The sequence below is a fragment of the Arachis hypogaea genome, chromosome 10, assembly GCF_003086295.3.
Source record: "Arachis hypogaea cultivar Tifrunner chromosome 10, arahy.Tifrunner.gnm2.J5K5, whole genome shotgun sequence".
In the NCBI taxonomy this organism is placed as follows: domain Eukaryota; kingdom Viridiplantae; phylum Streptophyta; class Magnoliopsida; order Fabales; family Fabaceae; genus Arachis; species Arachis hypogaea.
The window spans coordinates 94,411,882-94,417,896 of NC_092045.1; the positions used below are offsets into that span (position 1 = coordinate 94,411,882).

General features: G+C 40.8%; 1 non-coding gene across 1 annotated transcript; it reads right to left on the bottom strand.

Moving 5' to 3' along the window:
* Positions 1–5,576: 5,576 nt before the first annotated feature.
* On the bottom strand, positions 5,577–5,684 carry LOC112719298 (small nucleolar RNA R71). Its single transcript, XR_003161604.1, has one exon. It is a non-coding gene; the product is annotated as a small nucleolar RNA R71 (small nucleolar RNA).
* Between the last annotated feature and the right edge of the window lie 331 nt (positions 5,685–6,015).

The following is a 6,015-nucleotide window of genomic DNA, read 5'->3' on the forward strand; positions in this document are numbered from 1 at the left end:
TGGGCAAAGTCATCGAGAGGTTAATATGAGAGCGTATGCGAACTTTTCTATCTTTTGTTCGTTTAGTTCGGACCCTTGTAGTGCTTTACGGATGAAGTATATAGGTTATTGTCCATTTTTGTCATCTCTGACTAGTGTCGAGGCTACCGTCTGACTTCCTACTGCGAGGTATAATATAAGTGTTTCTCCTTCCCATGGTCGAGTAAGAATGGGTGGTTGTCCCAGGAATCTTTTGAAATCCTGGAAGGCTTGCTCGCACTCTGATGTCCATTCGAACTTCTTTCCCTTCCTTAGTGTGGCATAAAAAGGGAGAGATCTTATGGCTGATTCGGCTAGAAATCTGGACAAGGCTGCCAGTCGCCCATTGAGCTGTTGTACTTCTTTGACACAGGTCGGGTTTTTCATGTCAAGTATGGCCCGACACTTTTCCGGGTTTGCTTCGATTCCTCTTTGTGTGAGCATGAAACCCAAGAATTTGCCAGCTTCTATTGCGAAGGTGCATTTTGCAGGGTTAAGTCGCATGCCATGCTTCCTTATGGTATTGAACACTTGGGCGAGGTTGGACAGTAATGACTCCTCGCTTTGTATTTTTTCTAACATGTCGTCCACATATACCTCCATGAGTTTCCCGATATGATCTGCAAAGACCTTATTCATTAATCTTTGATAAGTGGCTCCTGCGTTTTTGAGTCTGAATGGCATGATGACGTAACAGTAGTTTGCTTTTGGAGTTAAGAAAGAGGTTTTTTCTTGATCAGGTGGGTACATCGGGATTTGATTGTATCCCGAGTAAGTGTCTATAAACGAGAGGTATTTGTATCCGGAGGAGGCGTCCACCAGAGTGTTAATACTTGGGAGTGGATAGGGATCTTTTGGGCAAGCTTTGTTGAGATCGGTGTAGTCGGTGCACATCCGCCACTTCCCATTTGATTTTTTCACTAAGACAACATTGGCTAGCCACAACGGATATTTGACTTCTCTGATGAATCCTGCCTCCAGTAGAGCTTGTACCTATTCTTCCATAGCTTGAGATCTTTCTGGTCCGAGCATCCTACGCTTCTGCTGTACTGGCCGGGATCCTAGGTATACTGCCAGCTTGTGGCACATTAGTTTGGGGGTCTATGCCCGGCATGTCTGCAGCCTTCCACGCGAAGAGGTTGACATTTGTTCATACCTTGGGTCGAGATGTCCGACCCGGGATGTTCTACAGACAAAGCGACCGACCTCTTCAGGTCAGGACAAACCGACCTCTTCTCAAAGAGCTCGGCCAAGTCACAGGAAAGCCCAATAAAGGGCCCAAATAGAGGAACATGACCCCAATCCAAAAGGCAGCCCAAGCCTATAGAGATAAAGGCGGTTCCCATGAAAGATAAAAGATAAAGATAAAGATAAGATAACTAACTTATCTTATCTACAAAGGTCACTCTACATCATTATAAATACATTGGAGCACCCATGTATAACTCATACTCTGATTCTACTCAATACCTGCTTAATACCCTTGCTAACTTAAGCATCGGAGTCCCTTGCAGGTACCCCCCACCCTCCGGGGACGAAGGATCAGCACATCACCAAGTCCAACAAGTCGGACACAACAGCTCCGACCCACACAGAAGATCTCGATCGAGATCGACCTATAAGTTCAGGTAACCCTCGAAACATGGGCGCCGTTGCCGGGAAACCCTGATGTCATCCCATCACCATGGCGGACGACCATGACAACGACCACACCTCAGATTTAGAGGAAAGAACGCCTGATGAGCGGATAATTTGTACGCTTTTTGGCATTGTTTTTAGTATGTTTTTAGTATGATCTAGTTAGTTTTTAGTATATTTTTATTAGTTTTTAGTTAAAATTCACTTTTCTGGACTTTACTATGAGTTTGTGTGTTTTTCTGTGATTTCAGGTATTTTCTGGCTGAAATTGAGGGACCTGAGCAAAAATCTGATTCAGAGACCAAAAAGGACTGCAGATGCTGTTGGATTCTGACCTCCCTGCATTCGAAGTGGATTTTCTGGAGCTACAGAAGTCCAATTGGCGCGCTCTCAACGGCGTTGGAAAGTAGACATCCTGGGCTTTCCATCAATATATGATAGTCCATACTTTGCCCAAGATTTGATAGCCCAAACCGGCGTTCAAAGTCACCCTCAAGAATTCCAGCGTTAAACGCCGGAACTGGCACCAAAATGGGAGTTAAACGCCCAAACTGGCATAAAAGTTGGCGTTTAACTCCAAGAAGAGTCTCTACACGAAAATGCTTCATTGCTCAGCCCAAGCACACACCAAGTGGGCCCGGAAGTGGATTTTTATGTCATTTACTCATCTCTGTAAACCCTAGGCTACTAGTTTTCTATAAGTAGGACCTTTTACTATTGTATTTTCATCTTTTGATCACTTTAGATCTTAGATCAGATCTTGGTTCTTCTGGTTCCCTCTCTGGGACCGAAGCCAATGATCACTCTTGTTCTTATTTATTTTCAACGGTGGAGTTTCTACACACCATAGATTAAGGTGTGGAGCTCTGCTGTACCTCGAGTATTAATGCAATTACTATTGTTCTTCTATTCAATTCCGCTTGTTCTTGTTCTAAGATATCACTTGTTCTTCAACTTGATGAATGTGATGATCCGTGACACTCATCATCATTCTCACCTATGAACGTGTGACTGACAACCACCTCCGTTCTACCTTCGACTGGGTGAATATCTCTTGGATTCTTTAACCGGAATCTTTGTGGTATAGGCTAGAACTGATGGCAGCATTCAAGAGAATCCGGAAGGTCTAACCTTGTCTGTGGTATTCTGAGTAGGATTCAATGATTGAATGACTGTGACGTGCTTCAAACTCCTGAGGGCGGGGCGTTAGTGACAGACGCAAAAGAATCACTGGATTCTATTCCGGCCTGATCGAGAACCGACAGATGGATAGCCGTGCCGTGACAGGGTGCGTTGAACATTTCCACTGAGAGGATGGGAGGTAGCCACTGACAATGGTGAAACCCTTGATTGAGCTTGCCATGGAAAGGAGGAAGAAGGATTGGATGAAGACAGTAGGAAAGCAGAGAGACGGAAGGGAAGGCATCTTCATACGCTTATCTGAAATTCCTACCAATGAATTACATAAGTATCTCTATCTTTATCTTTATGTTTTATGCGTTTATCACCATACCCATTTGAGTTAGACTGACTAAGATTTACAAGGTGACCATAGCTTGCTTCATACCAACAATCTCTGTGGGATCGACCCTTACTCACGTAAGGTTTATTACTTGGACGACCCAGTACACTTGCTGGTTAGTGGTGCGAAGTTGTGTTTATGCCATGGTATTGAACACCAAGTTTTTGGATTCATTACCGGGGATTATTTGATTTGTGAAAAGTATTGATCACAATTTCGCGCTACCAAGTTTTTGGCGCCGTTGCCGGGGATTGTTGAGTTTGGACAACTGACGGTTCATCTTGTTGCTTAGATTAGGTATTTTTTTTTTCGGAATTCTTGAAGATGAATTCTAGAGTTTCATGATGATTTGTTGAAATCTGGCTGGCTGTGAAGCCATGTCTAATTCCATTGGACCAAGGTTTCAACTTATCATCACAAGAGCTTGTTGATTTCTATCAATCTTGCTTTCGGAGCAGTGATCTGCTAAGGCTTGGCTGGCCATTGGCCATGTCTAGTGTTTTGGACCGAAGCTTTCTTTGAAAGCTTGGCTGGCTGTGAAGCCATGTCTAATTCCTGGACCGGAGTCTTAGACTAAACATTGCATGATTCCTGGAATTCTCATTAAGAATTTTGATACCTTTTTCCACTTAATTTTCGAAAAACACAGAAAAATTACAAAATCATAAAATCCAAAAATATTTCTTGTTTGAGTCTAGTGTTTCATTTTAAGTTTGGTGTCAATTGCATGCATTCATTCATGTGTCTTAAGGATCTTCAAGTTGTTCTTGATGATTTCATTACTCTGATCTTTGAATTCTCTTGACTTGAGTGTTTATGTGTCTCATATGCATTCTCATTAGTGTCAGTAGTATACAAACTGCTAAGTTTGGTGTCTTGCATGCATTGTTATTTGATTTTAGTTGCATTTTGATTATTCCTCTTTATTAAAAATCAAAAAATATTTTTAATTTGTGTCTTTTCAAGTCAATAATACAGAGAATTGAAGATTCAGAACACACAGCAGAGGAATTATACAGAAAAAGCTGGGCGTTCAAAACGCCCAGTGAAGAAGGACAGACTGGCGTTTAAACGCCAGCCAGGGTACCTGGTTGGGCGTTTAACGCCCAAAAAAGTATAGTTTTGGGCGTTAAATGCCAGAATGTGCACCATTCTGGGCGTTTAACGCCAGGATGGCACAAGAGGGAAGATTCTGTTTTCAATGCAAATTTTTTTCAAGTTTTCAAAATTTTTCAAAATCAAATCTTTTTCAAATCATATCTTTTCAATCAAATCTTTTTCAAATTCAATTTCTTTCCATTTTTAAAGATACCTGCCATCAATTAATGATTTGATTCAACACTTCAAGTATGTTGCCTTTTCTGTTGAGAAAGGTTTAATGTTTGAATCATATCTTTTCTTGTTAGGCAAGTTACTAATTTTCAAAATTAAATCTTTTTAAAAATATTTTTCAAATCATATCTTCTCAATCACATTTTTTTAAAACTAATCATATCTTCTTAACCACATCTTTTTCAAAATGGTTTTCAATCAAATCTTTTTAATTTCTAATTTCAAAATCTTTTTCAAAAATCATTTGATCTCTTTCCCACTCTTGGTTTTCGAAAATTAATTAGTGTTTTTCAAAATGTTTTCAAAATTTCTTACTTAATTTTCGAAAACCACTTCCCTTCTTCTCACATCCTTCTATTTATGGACTAACACTATTCCTTAATGCAAAATTCGAACTCCATCTTCTTTGATAAGTTCAAAATTTCTACTTCTGCCTTCTGTTTTTCTTTTCCTCTGACACCTCAAGGAATCTCTGTACTGTGACATAGAGGATTCCATATTTCCTTGTTCTCTTCTCTTTCTTATGAGCAGGAGCAGAGACAAAAGCATCCTTGTTGAGGCTGATCCCGAACCTGATAGGACCTTGAAGCGAAAGCTAAGAGAAGCTAAGGCACAATTCTCTATAAAAGACCTAACCGAATTCCTCAAAGAAGAAGAACTCATGGCAGCCGAAACCAACAACAATGCCAACAATGCAAGGAAGGTGTTGGGTGACTTTACTGCACCTACTCCCGACTTCTATGGGAGAAGCATCTCTATCCCTGCCATTGGAGCAAACAACTTTGAGCTTAAGCCTCAATTAGTTTCTCTAATGCAACAGAATTGCAAGTTCCATGGACTTCCATTGGAAGATCCTCATCAGTTTTTAGCTGAGTTCTTGCAAATCTGTGACACTGTCAAGACTAATGGGGTTGACCCTGAGGTCTACAGACTTATGCTATTCCCTTTTGCTGTAAGAGACAGAGCTAGAACATGGTTGGACTCACAACATAAAGAAAGCCTGGACTCTTGGAAAAAGCTAGTCAATGCCTTCTTGGCAAAGTTCTTTCCACCTCAAAAATTGAGTAAGCTTAGAGTGGAAGTCCAAACCTTCAGACAGAAGGAAGGAGAATCCCTCTATGAAGCTTGGGAAAGATACAAACAATTAATCAGAAAGTGTCCTTCTGATATGCTTTCTGAATGGAGTATCATAGGTATTTTCTATGATGGTCTCTCTGAACTGTCCAAGATGTCTTTGGATAGCTCTGCTGGAGGCTCTCTTCATCTGAAGAAGACGCCTACAGAAGCTCAAGAGCTGATTGAAATGGTTGCAAATAACCAATTCATGTACACTTCTGAAAGAAATCCTGTGAACAATGGGACTAGTCAGAAGAAAGGAGTTCTTGAGATTGACACTCTGAATGCCATATTGGCTCAGAACAAAATATTGACTCAACAAGTCAGTATGATTTCTCAAAGTCTGTCTGGAATGCAAAATGCACCAAGCAGTACTAAGGAAGCTTCAT